Source organism: Podarcis muralis, chromosome 17 (genome assembly GCF_964188315.1).
Source record: "Podarcis muralis chromosome 17, rPodMur119.hap1.1, whole genome shotgun sequence".
Lineage (NCBI taxonomy): Eukaryota > Metazoa > Chordata > Lepidosauria > Squamata > Lacertidae > Podarcis > Podarcis muralis.
In genome coordinates this window covers 29,916,288-29,933,018 of record NC_135671.1, presented here as the reverse complement: position 1 = coordinate 29,933,018, position 16,731 = coordinate 29,916,288, and the positions used below count along the sequence as shown (strand labels likewise).

General features: G+C 45.4%; 1 long non-coding RNA gene across 2 annotated transcripts in view; it reads left to right on the top strand.

The window, feature by feature from the left end:
• LOC114587966 (uncharacterized) overlaps window positions 1-16,731 on the top strand; it is a 53,617-nt gene that overhangs the window by 26,152 nt on the left and 10,734 nt on the right. Inside the window, exon 2 of one of the 2 annotated variants that reach the window (XR_013391132.1) lies at window positions 1,164-1,259. The exons of the other annotated variant lie outside the window; for it this stretch is intronic. This is a non-coding gene — a long non-coding RNA (uncharacterized LOC114587966). The remainder of the gene's footprint in view (window positions 1-1,163; window positions 1,260-16,731) is intronic. 2 annotated transcript variants of the gene reach the window in all.

Sequence of the window (16,731 nt, the reverse complement as noted above, 5' to 3'; positions counted from 1 at the left end):
AAGTGGGAACATAACATATCCCTCTCCCCCTGCTCCTTAATGAGTGCCATCTGCGACTGAGAGTTCGAGCTGTTCAAAAAGAGACAGCAGATTACATCAATCTCTTAGCTGAAAATGTGGTGCGTCCGTTGACGGTACTCGTGCGCAAACATACACTCAGAAATGTTTCCTAGATCAAAACTCCAGACTGCAAAGTGTATAAGTGACTTGGCTGCTGTTGTCAAGGGTTTGGGTGCCTTTCCAACAGAGCTGCGCTTCTACGTTCAGCCAAAGATTTGACTCTTTAGTTCAAGTCCATATGTGCAATTCAGCAGACACATTCCTACTTGAGAATCGCCCTTTGGCCTCACAGCTCTCAACCTTCCCAGCTCCCTTGCCTGTCTGCTTCTTCCTGCCAACAGCAAACGTCCAGTGCCTGCCCTAATTTTCCTCCTGGAGACCCAGTTGTCTCATTTATGGCTCCTCTGCCGTTCTTGATCAAGCTTCTGTCTCCTCTCTGCCCAACAAATTCTCAGTCGTCCGGTGACTCGATTCCTATGTGCCCTTGTATATCCAGAGAAAAATCTTTGCAGGAGTTTGAAGAGGGATTATAGTATGGGGGAGGGGAGGGGGGACTTGGGTAGACATCTGGAAACTGGGGTATTTATTAAATAATCACCGGTCCCAGGCTGTGGAATATTCAACTGGCAGCCTCGCTTTTGACTTTCAAGTATCTCTAAAAGAGTTTTCCCCCCCTTGCCTACAGAGAATTATTACTTATATTGTTTTTATGTGTTGTAAACTGCCCAGATATTTTATGATATGGCAGAATAGAAATACTTAAATAAATAATACCTAAATAGGTGATGATGTCACTAGTGACATATATATTTATGATATAAATGCATATGCAGGCACCAGTATTTTTAAACATCATCCTGGAAACATACATCACTAGTGATGTCATTAACTACTAAATGACCCAAATTCCAGATGTGTGTGCTAACCAAGATTGTCCGTCTTTCCGCAGGAGACTCTGCAAAGGTTTTCCTCTGGTACATACTTTCCATTTTTTTTGGGGGGGGGGGGTGAGTCAAAAACTAGGAAAGGGTGGTTACAGGCCACGGTTATAATGGTATGTCTGTGGTCTCCCACTATGACCTGTCTTTGAAATTTGTTTTTAGGGTCACTTTAAGATTTGCAAATGTGCATAAAACAAATCGTTGCCGGACAGTCTACATGCAAGAGAACAAACGGACACAGATTTGACATTAAGAAAGGTAATGTTACTATTCCAGGCCATTTGATTGCAGGAGTCTTGCTTCTCCTTTATTCAGAAGGCTGACATATCAATATGAAATTATACCATCATGGCTAAAGAAATGGTTGTATAATCTGGTCCAAGGGCTGCATCAGCCGACTGCGCCCCCCCCCCCCCGCCCCAAAGCTCAGGCAGCCAGCTCAGCACTGTCCCGCTTTGCTCCAGTGAGGGTGGGGTCACACCAGCGGCATTGACAGTGAGGGCTGGGCTGGCTGTAGGTGCACTTCCACCAGTGGAAAAAACAACTACAGAATGGGTTTTCTGCTTTCTAATAACAAATCTATCTGTGGTGAATTGGTGAGAATGGTGGACTGAACACAATTCAAGTACAGTGGTACCTCAGGTTACAGACTCCACTAACCCAGAAATAGTACCTTGGGTTAAGAACTTTACCTCAGGATAGGAACAGAAATCGCGCGGCGGTAGCAGCACGGAGGCAGTGGGTGGCCCCATTAGCTAAAGTGGTACCTCAGGTTAAGAACAGTTTCAGGTTAAGAATGGACCTCCAGAACAAATTAAGTTCTTAACCTGAGGTACCACTGTATCAGGTTTCTGCAGGAGTGTTGCAACCATTCTAGGCCCCAGTATATGCACTGATAAAAGAAAACCTGCCAGTTTAACACACAGGTTAAGGCTCATATTGGCTCAAGCTGGCCAGCTGAACACAGTCCCATTAGCTGACAAAAACCCTCTCTCATACCCACTCTTTTAAGCAGTTTGACATTTTTTTATTAGAAAAAAAATGAACAATCTGCCTCCTCCAGCAGATGTGTGAGTGAAGAATCAGACAAGGTGAACGTATAGCCAACTCAACTTCCTGGAAATTCAGTTACAGATCTTAAAGTCATTAAGCTCAGGAACACAAGGGTTTTAACTTCAAAACGATCTCATGATGCCACATGTCTCCAGTTAGGCTATTTTAAAAAAATGAAATAATGTTTGCTTCTTTGTTTACTGTAAAATCTGTTGTGGTTATTTAAAATTCACAGACTCTTTGCTGTTGTTTTTCCATGGTGATTGAGAGACAACCCCTCTTCCCAACCATGACAAAACAATTATTGTCCCTGTTGAAGTCAGAGTAGTGAAAACACAACTAAGAAGCTCAAATCATATGTATGACTGGTTTAATTTCCAAAGAAGGGTGTCAGTGTCCAGACTTTAACATTCAAAAACTTTACTTGCAGAAACTTAGTTTATAGATGAATTAAAACATAATATTTGCGTGGACAGGCAGAGTCCCCAGATCCCAAGCGGTCGCCCCCTCCCGTCATGTGGAATAACGACTCAAGACAACGTGCTATGGGATTAAATCGGCCACAACTTTATTAAATTTCAAATGTGGGTAGGCCTTGGCTCAGGCATTGGGCGTTCTCCCTCCCCAGTCCCCAGCCGGGGACCTAGGGAGCATCAGGGTTATCCAGTGTGTGTGTGGGGGGGGATGGGCCGGCTCTGGAGAACATATGTTCAAGCAGAGATAGCCACCCCCGTTACGCCGCCATCGCAGGGGAGAGCAATGACGACCTTTCGGCATACGGTCAAAGCCTCCCCTCAGAAAACCCCTTTAACGGGGAACCCTGGTATTGCCACTGCAAAGAGGAAGATGACTAAAGGATTCCGCCCAAGGCCTGATACTGCCAAAGTTGTGACGTTTTGCTACAGGAAAGGCGAAACCTGCCAATGCAGGGAAATTCCTTTCTGGCCTTTTAACAGCGACCTTAACGTAGCAGCGCCCGCATACCTGTAAGAAAAGTTAACCTGCAAAACCTGTGAAGAAAAGTTAACCTGCAAAATAAGGCATTAACTGAGGGTGGGTAGGGTGGGAGAAGCTCTGGAGCCAAGTGAGGATTCCCAGGTAAGATCCTCCCTCTATTGTGTGGGCAGGTAATCCCTCCCCTACCTGGCCTGGTCTCCTTGGCAACGCTTCCCCCAGGTGGGATTGGACAACTGACTGAGGTAGGCGGAGACCTCCAGGTATCCCACCTGAGGGAAGGCAAAGCCAAGCCAATGCTGATGGAGCCACCCTAACCCCGTTTTATGCGGGGAGCGGTCATTACAGTCACATGCTTGTCCAAACATGGGCCTACAGTCTCTACTAAGAACTTTCAAGCAACTGTATTTTCCTCCCTTTCCAGAGCTTAGCACTCAGCCTTCTGTATCTCAGTTAAGCCATGTCTTGCAGCTCCTATGAGAGATTTCCACTTTTACCTTTTCCTGCAGCTTTGCTCTCTCTCGCTCTCTCTTTGAAGCAGAGAAGAGTCACTCCAACGCTCTATTCAACTTAGCAGTGTTCACAGTGGACTCTGAAACACAGTCGTCTTGCTTCATATAAAATGGAGTCTCTCCTTCACTAGATACCTCCCATGATACTGTTCGTCAATCACATGAGAACTACTAGAACTACTCTCTAGAATTCAATTAACAACCAATCAAATTTAAACACATAGTAATGCATGAAAGCATTTCATTTCAATTTCAGTCAATTAAATTACTATACTTAACAGTCCCTGTAAAATATGGTTGCATGCCATTCTAGTCTCCGGAAGGTGTGAGCTTCCAGGGGTTCCAGCAGCTTACCCAGGTTCAGTTGCCTTGAATGAGGAATTTGGAGGCCCAGGCTGTGCAATCCCCAGCCCTCCTCCACTCTGACGAGCTACCAATACTGTCTTTCCCCGAAAGTAGGTCATCCCCCCAAAATAAGACCTACTTCCAGTTTTGCCTCTCACTGTAATATAAGACATTCCCCCAAAATAAGACCTCCCCGATAATAAGGCCTCCCCCAAACATAAGGCCTCCCCAGAATATAAGGCCCCTGAAGCTACCGTAAGGCGTCTGACTCCTCTGAATCATAGCGGCGGGCACCGCCGCGCAGCTCACTGATTGGCCACAGCGCAGCCAGAGCAATTCAGGCAGTGCGAGGTCTCTTTAAATCAGAGAGCCCGCGCCACCACCAGAACAAGCTGCCGCCTGCTGCTCGCTCTGCCCTGACGGAGTCTGGCTGACTCACAATTAGACAATAAATGTTCTTCTTCGTGGAAAAATAAGACATCCCCTGAAAATAAGACCTAGCCCATCTTTGGGAGCAAAAATGTCTTATTTTCGGGGAAACAGGGTAAAAGACACCACACTAGCAGACATCTGGTGTATTTACACACACACATGAGCCTAAAATCGAGGGGCTCACAGTCTTAACATCCCAAGAGGCTCTTGTTTCTCCATAGCCACAGCCTTGGATTACAACAGAAATCAGGCATGGCTCTGTCTCTCTGCTGCCCAGCCTGCAGCCTCCCAGCTTCTTGCTTCTAACTCACACACAATTCTCAACTCTGCCTTTCTCGTTCTAACCCCCAACAAGTTGAGGGATGGAGGTTTAGTTTTGCAGCTGCTTGGGCCCAAATGAGGCCTTGCAATCTGTCGCTCCATAGAAAGCAGGTGCAGCCAGCAGATTTAAGGACTAAGCCGCTTTGTGATGGCCACAAGCCCTTTAGGGCAGGGTATAAATTCTTAGTAAACACACAAGCAATACCAGCAAACAGGACCAAAGACCTGATGGCCATCTTCAAATAGCTAAAGGGCTGTCACGTGAAAGATGGAGCAAGCTTGTTTTCTTCTGCTCCAGAGGCTAGGATCTAAACCAATGGCTTCAAGTTACAGGGAAGGAGATTTCAACAAATTATCAGGAAGAACTTTCTGACAGTAAATCGGGTCCTCCCTTAAAGAGGGCACGTATTGCGGTGAGACCTGGAAGTCGACACCCTGTGTTGTGGGTGGGTACGATTGGTCAGCCACAACACCCGATTGGTAGGTCCCTCAAAGCTGGGTGCAATCTGGCCAATGGGACGCAGTCCAAATGGTTCAAGGGACCTATTTATACCCATGCACGTGACCCAGAGCTTCCTCTTTCGTTGCATGCATTCAGAACACCCGCCCACCTCTCCCTACTTTTAGGGCTTTGAGCTTGACCTTGCTATGCCGTCGTGTGTCGTCTGTTGTTGGGACAGGGGCACGGCAGGAATTTTCCCCACTTGGCTGATTGGCTGTTGCCATTTGGGTTTCGCCTGCCGCGTAGCAAATTGTCACAACTTGTAAGGTTGCGGATAGGCTCTGGTTCAGGTGATAGGGAAGGGAGAACGCTCTTGCCATCCCTATGTAAAGGGTATTCCGTTAAAGGAATCCAGGGACTCGATAGTTTGGTCAACCCCTGAGAGGGGGTTGTGCCCGTGCCTGAGTCCAGAGAGACATTTGGGTGGCGGAGATAGCCTGTTCCCAGCTTTCCGCTTATCCAGGTGTTCACCCTTGGCTGACCTATGCTGGAACCCTGGGTCAGCGCTACCTGCAGGGCAGGGAGCTAGTTTAACCAGAACCTATACAACCAGTCACTTTCTGTAATCAATAAAGTTGTGGCCTAAATTCTGCCAAAAACCAAAATTTGAGTCAAGTGTGAATTTAGGGGGGAGATTTCTGGGTCTGAACACGCAATATCTGTTTGGCAGTGGAACAAACTCCCTCAGGAGGTGGTGGACTCTCTTCCTTGGAGGCTTTTAAGCAGAGATTGGGTGGCCATCTGTCATGGATGCTGTACCTGAAATTCCTGCATTGCAGGGGGTTGGACTAGATGACCCTCAGGGTCCCTTCCAATTTTACAATTCCATGATCTCTCAACTCACAGATATTTCTTGACCAGCAGGAATCATGCTGCTTCCACACAGGATTCTGGGGAAAGAGAGCAACATCAGGACTAGGATTAAAAGCATGGTCCCTCTCTCAAGTCAACACACCATAGCTCTACCCATACCTAAATCATGTACAAGGCTAATGTTTCATACTTATTAGAGCCCTGATATCGCTCTCCTAGATACTCTGTGAGGACAGCTGAGAGGCCCAATCTGTGCAGTGCAGGCCACAGCCTTTGCAGAGGCATGTATGTCCAGTAGCCCAGGGTGCTGTGTAGTGGTCCAGTCCTTCAAAGGGACCTTGTGTGAAATGGTAAGTTCCTAGCCATTCTGGGAAGAAGCCACTCTAGAGTATCTGTGCAGTAGAGTAAGAAGATACTCTAGTCTAGAGTATCTGTGCAGACATTCAAGCCTTGATTTCAAGAGGGAAGGATTTGTGCATGGATAGATCCTTACTTTGTTTTCATGTCAGTAACATTAAAGCTATGAATGTATACCACCATGTATCACTGAAACCAGCAATTTTTGCTAAGCAAATATGCACTCAAGCTTGTTGAAGCACAAAATGTATTTCTTCTGCCCTCAAATGCTGTGATTACTGGGAGAACATGCAAGCAAACAGTCTGATTTAACAAACCGTAGGGCTTGAGGTTTAGCTGATTTGGTTAACCAAAGCATGTCAATTACACTGTAGAAACCAGCATCTAAAAGGCAGCAGAAGCAGACATTTCTTCCCTATTTTGTGACCTACACACTCTTTGCCATGTGGAAGCATGCATATTTATTTATTTATTTGCTTGCTTGCTTGCTTGCTTGTTTGCTTACAAAGCTGTTCGGAGTATTGGGCAAAGCCAGTGAACCACATGGGAATCTACTGGTGTGGCTAATTCTTCTCAAATGCTGAAACATTTTACTTTGTAAAGCAGAGAGTGTGTCCACAGTTACTGTTATTGTTCAAGTGAGTGACAAAGAACGTGTGTACAGGCAGGCAGGCAGGCAGGCAGGCAGGCAGGCAGGCAGGCAGATCATTGGTCTGATCCAGCAGGCTTTTCTTATGTTCTAATGCAAACCATGTGCAACTTGCTAATACCATCATCATGAATCGATGTCTTGAGCACCCGAGCAAAGTCTGTCCTGGTAGGGAACTCCTCTCAACCTGCCATCCAACACTGCAGAAGGAAAGACGTTTAGTCTGGCTTTGGTGAAAAGCCTTCGATAGTTTGGTACTGTCAGGTTTTTAATGTAATACTTTGATGTTTGGGTTTTGTGACATCCTATTTGTAGCTGATTGGTTGTTGTTTTTCTTTTTAAGCAGCCTAATTGTAAGCGTATTCTAACTAAATGAAAATTTCAGTTTCGAGCAATGGTAAAAAAATGCATATTTGAAAGTAACTCTCGTGTTTGCTTCCAGCAGCATTAAGAAAATGAAAGATAGGATGCAGGAGCAGCTCAGATTTTGCCAGATTTATTAAGCTCTTGAGTTCCAAGTTTCTTTGCTAAATATAGAAGCTCTGGTTTTTTGTGCGGATTTTCCATTTGGCAAAACAAAGGCTTCCATCTCCGTTTGGCAAACAAAAACGCCGGTTCAGCAATTTAACACAGGCCTAGCTTATACATGCAGCAGAATGAATGGGGAACTAGGCTCGCATTGAAATGAATGGATTATTCCACTTCAGGCTGTAAAACAAGCCATTCCCTATATTACTAACATTAGCTGCTCAAGTGTGATTTAGTAGAAAGGCAGGATATAAGTTTAACAAATAGATAGTCATGTACACAAAAGGGATCACTAACCTGCTGAAAGAGCATCCAAGGGGCGTTGTTGTTTAGTCGTTTAGTTGTGTCCGACTCTTCATGACCCCATGGACCAGAGCACGCCAGGCACTCCTGTCTTCCACTGCCTCCAGCAGTTTGGTCAAACTCATGTTCGTAGCTTCGAGAACACTGTCCAACCATCTCGTCCTTTGTCATCCCCTTCTCCTTGTGCCCTCCATCTTTCCCAACATTAGGGTCTTTTCCAGGGAGTCTTCTCTTCTCATGAGGTGGCCAAAGTATTGGAGCCTCAGCTTCAGGATCTGTCCTTCCAGTGAGCACTCAGGGCTGAGTTCCTTCAGAATGGATAGGTTTGATCTTCTTGCAGTCCATGGGACTCTCAAGAGTCTCCTCCAGCACTCCAAGGGGCATTACAATCCTTGAAAAGGCATTTGCGATCCCCAAGTGCCAACAGCAAGTGTCCTATGCTTCAGTGTTGCTCTGGGACCCCTGGCTTACCCCAGCGAATGCCTGAGATGATGCACTGATCCCTGAAACCCTTGCATTGCTGCATCTGTTGCAAGTGGCTTGGGCAAGAACAGTATGGACAGAAACCAGCTTCCCTACAAAAACAAATCTGATTTCACATCCATCTGAGTCGTCCCAGAAGGACACCATGGTTAATGGTCTCAAAAGCAGTTGACAGATCAAGGAGAACCAGCAGGGTCACGCTCACTATGTATAACAGTTTATAACAAAATTGTTATAAAGCTGTAACAAAGTAATACACAATACCAATAGTCAGGGCTTTTTTTCCCAGCCGAAACTCAGTTCCGCGGGCTGGATTTAGAAGGCGACTGGGCCATATCTGGCCCCCGGACTTTAGTTTCCTACCCATGTTCTAGAAAAATAGCACTGCCAGTACTGAAAATCAAAATACCATATTTTTCGCTCTGTAACACGCACCCGACCATAACACGCACGTAGTCTTTAGAGGAGGAAAATCCGTAGGCATGCCACCCGTAGACATTCCCTCCATAACACGCACAGACATTTCCCCTTACTTTCTAGGAGGAAAAAAGTGAGTGTTATGGTGCAAAAAATACGGTAGATAAAAAGTACCCTAAGCAGGGGCCAGGAGGACCAGGGGGCGTAGCCCCAGGCACATGTTTTTCAGTGGGTGCAAGCAAGGCACCCCCATCCAAGGATCCTGCTCTGCCGCTGTGCCCCTGGCCCCATCGCTGAATGGCCGCTCAGCCAGCATTGGGGTGGGATGTGCCTGCCATGGGCTGCCTTGAACCCTCACAAACACCTTGTGAATGCTGCACCTGGGGCAGCGAGGGTTGGGCTGACATGCCAACGAAGGACGAACCGCCACTGGCAGGGGTGGATTTAGGGCTGTGAGAGCGGAGTGCGCACACTGAGCGCTGAGCTGAGGGAGTGCCCTCTCTAAGCCTGGTAAGCAAGGCCCAGGACTTGTAGAAGGAGACGTAAGGCTCTGACAAGGTCCTAGAGATCTCCCACCTCCTTCCCAAAGCCAGGTGCCTCCTTACCTGCTTTTGGGAAGGCAGCATGAGGACAGGGGGGCATCAAATTTTGGGCTCCTGCAGGACTCCATGGTACAGTGGTACCTCGGGATACAGACGCTTCAGGTTACAGACACTTCAGGTTAGAGACTCGGCTAACCCAGAAATAGTATCTCGGGTTAAGAACTTTGCTTCAGGATGAGAACAGAAATCATGTGGCGGCAGCGGGAGGCCCCATTAGCTAAAGTGGTACCTCAGGTTAAGAACAGTTTCAAGTTAAGAACGGACCTCCAGAACGAATTAAGTTCTTAACCCGAGGTACCACTGTACCCAAGTCTGCCACTGCCCTAATGAGTGTTGGAAATGTAAAAAACAAACTCTTTGAAAGTGCCCAATAGCAAAGCAACATTGGGAAAAGATTAAAAGGAGAGTGAAAGCCATTTTCAAGTGTGCAATCCCGTTAAAGCCTCTTTTTCCTTTTTAAAATAGTATAAACCATTACGTCAGTTGATCACATAGCTCACATACGATAATAGTGTCCAGAGTTTCGTATACAAAAAATTGAGATTATTATTTTTTTACCTCACACCACTGCAGTCACTGCCTTGCAGCCTCCTTTTAGTAGCACACAGTAAACTTTTGGGAAACCCTTGAGATCTTCAGTTTGTTGCTTTTGAGATAAAATAGGTTGTAAAATACACAACAGTGAGTAAAGGAAAGTCTCTGTGCCTGGAGTGGATTGCTTGAACATATACAGGGAATTTTGTCCCTTCTGGCCAGGAGCAGTTGGCAGAAATGCTTGAAGAAAGCAACTCCTATGACTAATCCTGGGAGAAGATCAGGTAACTGAGCAAATGGAAAGAATTGAAGTGTCTTTCATAGTTATATCATCGGTTTCTCCTGCATTTGGGTTTGAGGCCAAATCACCTGAGGGGGAAAAGCAGGGAATATGAAGCGTTTAACTTCTATACAAATTGACTTGTGCAGAAATTGGATATGGTATTCCTGTTGCTGTTACTCTTCACATTCCCCTCCCCCCCCAAAACAGTTTGGAACATCAAGTCTTTGGAAGGCATTCTGCAATCCTTGGGGAACTCTGATGTAAACAATGATAATGAGCAAATGACCAAAATATGCATTTATAGCTCAAAATTGCGAAAGAGTTGCCCAGTTATTTCATGTGTTTTTACTTTATACCAAACATTTTGTAATTGGTTTGGAAAGTGCCTATGTAGCTTTCCTCCCAATGCCAATAGAATAAATCTGGGAGGGGAAATTTTATCAGGATCACAGTAGAGGGAAGAGTTGAATCCTACACAGTCCTGATTTTGCTGAGGCTGCAGGCAGCAGCTGAGAAATGTATGTTCCTTATTAAACCATGTGTGCTAGTGACATAAAGCATACTTAACATCCTATTGTGTTTAGCCCTTTGAACATTCACATGGTATACAGTATTTCCTGGTCAAGCACTTTCTTCTCTGTTTTTTAGTAGCCTCTATAAACAGATAGTTAACGCCTTCTCCACAAGTTCTGAAAGGTGAATCAGTGCTTTTGAAATATGAATATGAGGTATAGAGAGCCAGTGTGGTGTAGTGGTTAAGAGCGGTAGTCTGCTAATCTGGGGAACCGGGTTCGCGTCTCTGCTCCTCCACTTGCAGTTGCTGGGTGACCTTGGGCCAGTCATACTTCCTTGAAGTCTCTCAGCCTCACTCACCTCCAGAATGTTTGTTGTGGGGGAGGAAGGGAAAGGAGAATGTTAGCCGCTTTGAGACTCCTTAAAGGGAGTGAAAGGCGGGATATCAAATCCAAACTCCTCCTCCTCTTCTTCTTCTTCTTCTAGAATTGCCAGCTAAAAGCGAAATGATTTTGCTTGCAATGAAAGCAAAAATAATGCTAATACTACAATCATTTGTTATAGAGGGCTCAAAGCATATTTTCGTTGGGCCAATAAAGGTATTGCCCTACCAGGGTCTTTTGAAACAGTGTGCATCTTATGTGTGCTGACAGATGGTTTTAACTGAAAATTATAAAAATGGGGTCAGAACTAGCAGTGCATTCTGGAGAACTTTGTTGGTCCAAGCAGGAAAAGTGAGTGAGCTGCTGCAATTCTGATGGAAATAAAAATAATATTTTAAAATGCTTTTAAAAGGACAAAAACACGGGAATCCCTGAGAAATAGTTTGGCCTCGAAATTACCATAATTCTTCAGAAATGAGTAGTCAAATAATGTCACTTCCAATGAAAATGTGATGCCGCGGCAACAACAACAACCTCCCCCCATCCTCCCAGGAACCTCTCCACTGGGGACAGAGAGCTTTCTGGTGAAGGGCTAGCAAAAGGCAGCTGCTGTCTCCGCCTTCAAGCAGCCAAATTCCAGTAGCTTGCTTGACTTGCTCCTGGACAGCAGACACATATTTTCAACTTCACATCATGTGGCTTCTCTGCAGATGCCCAATCCAGCAGCTAAAGATTTCCGACCGCCACCACTCTCTCTGTCCTCCCCCTCACCAGCAAGCACTCTTCTCAGTTGATGCCTTTCATCAAGCCCAACTATTGATGGTCTCCTGTCGCTAGTGCCATCATTGCCATCCTCTGTGCCCAGGAAGGGTTGACACCTGCCTCCCCCACTGTAAGGCAGGTAAGCCTCCCCACCCCCGAACCTAGCAAGTGATTCTAGCCACCTTTCATTCTACCAAGGCCCAGGCCCAACAGCATCAGTCATGGGGCAGGCAGTCTGCCATGCAGGTAGACCACAATCCATGGCACTAGGGCGGTGGCACCACTGCAACACCCACAAGTGACTGCTAAGACTCCTAGCCCTCCAATGGGAGGGCACAAAGCATTCCACCACAACATCGAGACCATTGGCCTGGAGAGGAGTACAAGCCTTGGAACCATGAACCAATCGTGCATCCAGTGCCTGGAGAAGGTATCCCACCACCATCCTCCTCTCGCCAAAGTAGGGATGGGTGATGCTGTGATAGGAATTTTGAGTTCTTAGATATATATAAAATGTTCATAAATGTGCCAACCAAGCACTTACATAGATCAGCACAGGAAGACCGACCTGGAACCATTTTGATTCCTAAACTGAGCAAATGTTTTCTCTGCAAGGAGGGAGGGGGGTCAGGGAGCCTTCCCATTGTCTCAGGAATTGAGTAATCAACATTTTAATGGGTGACAGACTATCAGGAAAGGCAATCAGGAAAGGCAATCAGATAACCTGGTGGACAGGAAAAACAACAACACCTTTTCTGTGATGTAGATTTGATGTTTGTGGGGGGTGGTCTTGGGTTACACCCCTTCTGTGATGTATGTATGATGTATGGAGGGGTGGTCTTGAGCTCCAGGGCAGGGAATTTAAAATGTCTATATAAGGCCTTGCGCACCATTTTTCTGGGTTCCTCCTCCTTTCCTGTGTGTGAGGGGAGCACCCTGTCGCAACAGATCAATAAAAATCAGGCTTACTAGCTGCTTTGCTTCTCAGTATTGTCTGGTTGGCCTCTGTTATTTTTTCCTACCAATAAGGAACCTACGTAAGGACTCTATATGGGCTTTTGGATACCCCATAAGGGGAAAAGGGCAGATTTTTGTTTATAACAATGCCTCCATTGACAAAAGTAACCACACCTACTTCTAGGACCCATGGTGATGGTCTTGTGCTCTGGAATGGCAGGGGCAGGGGTCACGGGAAGGAGCATCACTAGCTTCTCTGGTAGCAGCACAGCTTGCTCCCTGTGAACCTCAGCCACAGGAACTTCATTAGCTCAGGCCGGATTCCCACCATCTTCTGCAGCGGCTTGGCAGAGTAGAGGTAGAGGCAGGGAGGAAGGAAAGATGGTCACAGAAGCACCCCTGTCCTGCACCACTAGGAAGAGCCACCTGTTAGATTATCCAATCCCATGCCACACACTGCCTCTTGGGGCACAATTGAAAGAAATATCTATTTGTCTGGCCCCCATGGAATGAAGTGCATGCTGGAATGGGCAAGCTCCCATTGGTTAGATTTGCCTCTGCCCTCATCCACCTTTAAACAAACATTCCCCATAGAAATACTTAGGCTAGAATAAATCACAGACTCTTAGCTTTGCAAAAAAAAGTGAAGATTTTCCAGTTTCCAGAGATTACCACAAACAAGTCTCCATCTACTGCCGATAAAATTAAGATGAAAAAAATGTTCCAAATGACTTTTAAAAGAAAAGCACTTTGTTTCCTTACAGAAAGGATCTTGCTATCATTGGGTTAACAAAGAAGCAGGCTTTAAAATATCCTTTTAGAGAGATTGTTCTAAAAAGCATGAAGGGAGACTGAGAAAGGGAGAACAGAACCAGCCGACAGCCTGCTAATCCACTTACAACCTGAGCTATGGGCTCAGATTACCGTATTTTTGGCTCCATAGGGTGCACCGGACCATAGGGCGCACCTAGTTTTTAGGGGGGTAAATAAAGGGGGGGAATTATTATTTTTTTCCCAGCCCCAAAGAGCAAAGAAGCCAAGACAGTGAGCGGGATCCATCCCGCTCACTGTCTTGGCTTCCTCTTTAGCCACACGCAACCTCTGCAGCCGGGAGAGGCTGCGTGCGGCTTTGGCAGAAGCCAAGACAGTGAGTGGGATGGATCCCACTCGCTGTCTTGGCTTTGTTTTTAGCTGCGGGGCTGGGGCAAGCCCAAGCTTCCCCCGAACCCAGCCCCCAGAACTCCCGCTGGGCTCCGAAGGCTTGCGGATAGCTGCCTGAAGCCCAGGGTGCGCAGCAGGAGTTGGTGCTACCCTCCCCAGGCTTCAGGCTGCTGCCTGCTATCCGCAAGCCTTCGAAGCCTGGCAGGAACTCCCGCCGCGCTCCGAAGGCTTGCGGATAGCTGCCTGAAGCCTGGAGAGCGAGAGGGGTCGGTGCGCACCAACTCCTCTCACTCTCCAGGCTTCAGTGAAAGCCTGCATTCGCTCCATAGGACGCACACACATTTCCCCTTCATTTTTGGAGGGGAAAAAGTGTGTCCTATAGAGCGAAAAATACGCTAACTCTTTCATCCACAAGTGTGAGTCAGTAGCTGTATATTACAACAGGCCAGTTGTGCCAGAGTAGGCTGCCACCCACCACACCTTCCCAGTTCCCTGACGTGCCCCTAACCCAAAACTGAACTACGTTACCAATAGCTTCCGAAGGAAGGGGGAGTTTGTTTGTTTTAACAGTGTGAGCCTAGCAGGGTGCTAGACAAAAAACCTGATCACTCATTCTGTAGATTCAGAATTTTCAACTTTTGCCGAGTATGCCTTGTGGATTCCCCTACTCACGTAACTTTTTGGGGAACTGTTTCAAGAATTCTCTAGAAAAGTGAGTTAATATCTTGCCACGCTTAGCACACTAGATTTGTGTGCAGTTCAGATGCAGGTGTTTGGAAATTTCCCAGTCCTCAGTGTATTTATTTCCCAGGAAGACAAATTGAAGAGCTTTGGCTTCTTTGTCAAGGCAATGGCTGGATTTCCCTTGAGATATTATCTGATATTCTCAGAAGTTGTTCCCTGCAGAGAATTTTACTGCAGGTCCCACTCCCACCCTTGGCCACTGTCTGAAGCAGTTGCATGCAACTAAATTCCAAAGTACTAAATGCTTGGTTTGGAACAGAAATGTTTTATTTAGGTTGGTTCTTTCCCCAAATTGCTCCTTTATGTTCATTCAGATAGATTTGCGAACTGTCAGTTGTTCCATGTGTAAAGCAAATTAACACAATGGTTGGATGTGAGGCTCTCTATGGGAAGCAGAACTGGGGATAAATATATCATTTCCAAGAAACACGTTGTGCTGGCCTCATTCGAATTGCCTAATATCCCTTCTGGGCCTAGACATTTTGCTGTCTCTTTTTCTGCTTGTTCGCCCTGGGTTGATTCCTTTTCAAATTATCTTCAGTAGTCAGTTTTGTTCTCTTTGTGTCTCCTTTTGAGCAGGTCAAGCCATATTGAATAGGGCCCAGCAATGTTAACACTTCAGGCTAGATCCTAACATAAAATATTGAGTTGAAAGGGAAAACCAAACGGATCAGACAGTACTGTACAAAAAAAGTTAACGTTAGACATATGTCTGAGACAGATGTACAATATTGGCCAGTCAGCATATTAGTTAAACACAGACTGCTGAAGCTGTCAAATGGGAGTTATAGTATGGTATCTCTGGCAAATCTTCAATACGTCAGCAGGTTTTGAAGGGAATGGAGGAATAATGTGCTGTAGAAATACGTAATCTTTCCACATTTCTGTCTCACATGCACACTCTGTCATATTTAAATGGTCTTTAGGTTATTTTTAAACAGGTCAATGTATATGGGAGATTGGGGATATGAAAGATCCTTCTTCATTGCCTGTAGATGGTAAAACTACTTCTCAAGAAACCCCCTGGATTTGGAAAATCTAAGTAATTTCAGGTTAATCTCCCCTTGTTGGGCAAGGTTCTTTTTAAAAAAAAAAAAAAATATTTATTAAAATTTTCAAAAATCCAGAAAAAAGAAGGGGGAAAAAACCAAGAAAATTAAAAACATTCACCGTTTAGAATCCTTATTTTCAATAACATATTTCCATGACTTCCCCACACCTCCCCTTCTTGTATTCCAATTCCAATTATTAGTTCAACAAGTTCTTGTCCCCAATTTTGACCTTATTATATTCAGTTCATTGTTATATTTAGTTCATTTTATATAACCAATTTTAACTTAAAAACCTCAATCTTTATACATCAGTACCCATTCTTAAAATCTTTTTCTAAGGTCGACCCCATATCCCTTCCACGAATTCCCCATTTTTATACTCCTAACAAAACAAAATAAAAAGAATCAAAATATAGTTATACACCCTTTGGATTCCCAAACCCCACCCCACCCTTTCCCGGTTTCGATCCCCAACGAATGTCCATCAGTCTATCTGCTATCAGCCTGGAGACCTCACGTCTGAGGCTCTTAATTCTCTCTCAGTTCCTCTCTGCCAGTTTTTTTGATAGTCCTTTATATCAAACACCAAACCTTGTTGGGCAAGGTTCTTGAGCAGGTGATTGTGGACTAGATCTAGGTGCTGCTAGAGGAAACTGATTTTCTAAATCAATTTTCACTGGGGTTTAGGCCTGGTTTGGGCACAGAAATTGCTTTGGTTGCCCTGTATGATGGCTAAATATATCAGAATCGCTTCAGGTGGTATGAAGATGTCTCCAAGATGTTTTATTTACATCATGGGTGTCCAGGTATATGAGTAACTTCCCATTTTCCTTTTCTGTAATTACAAGACTGCTTACTCAGTCCAAGGGACTGAAACACTAGATATCATTCCTGTACTTTCCAACTGACTCAAGGTGCACTTTATTGAGTATTGGAAAAGGAACCTTTTGACACTCATTTCTAACAGGAACTACTGCTGGTAAGGTCCATCAGGCTCAGCGACAAACAAAAATGTCAGAGTATATAGCAAATAGCTGCTCCTATGTCAGAGATTAAACCCAATAAACAAG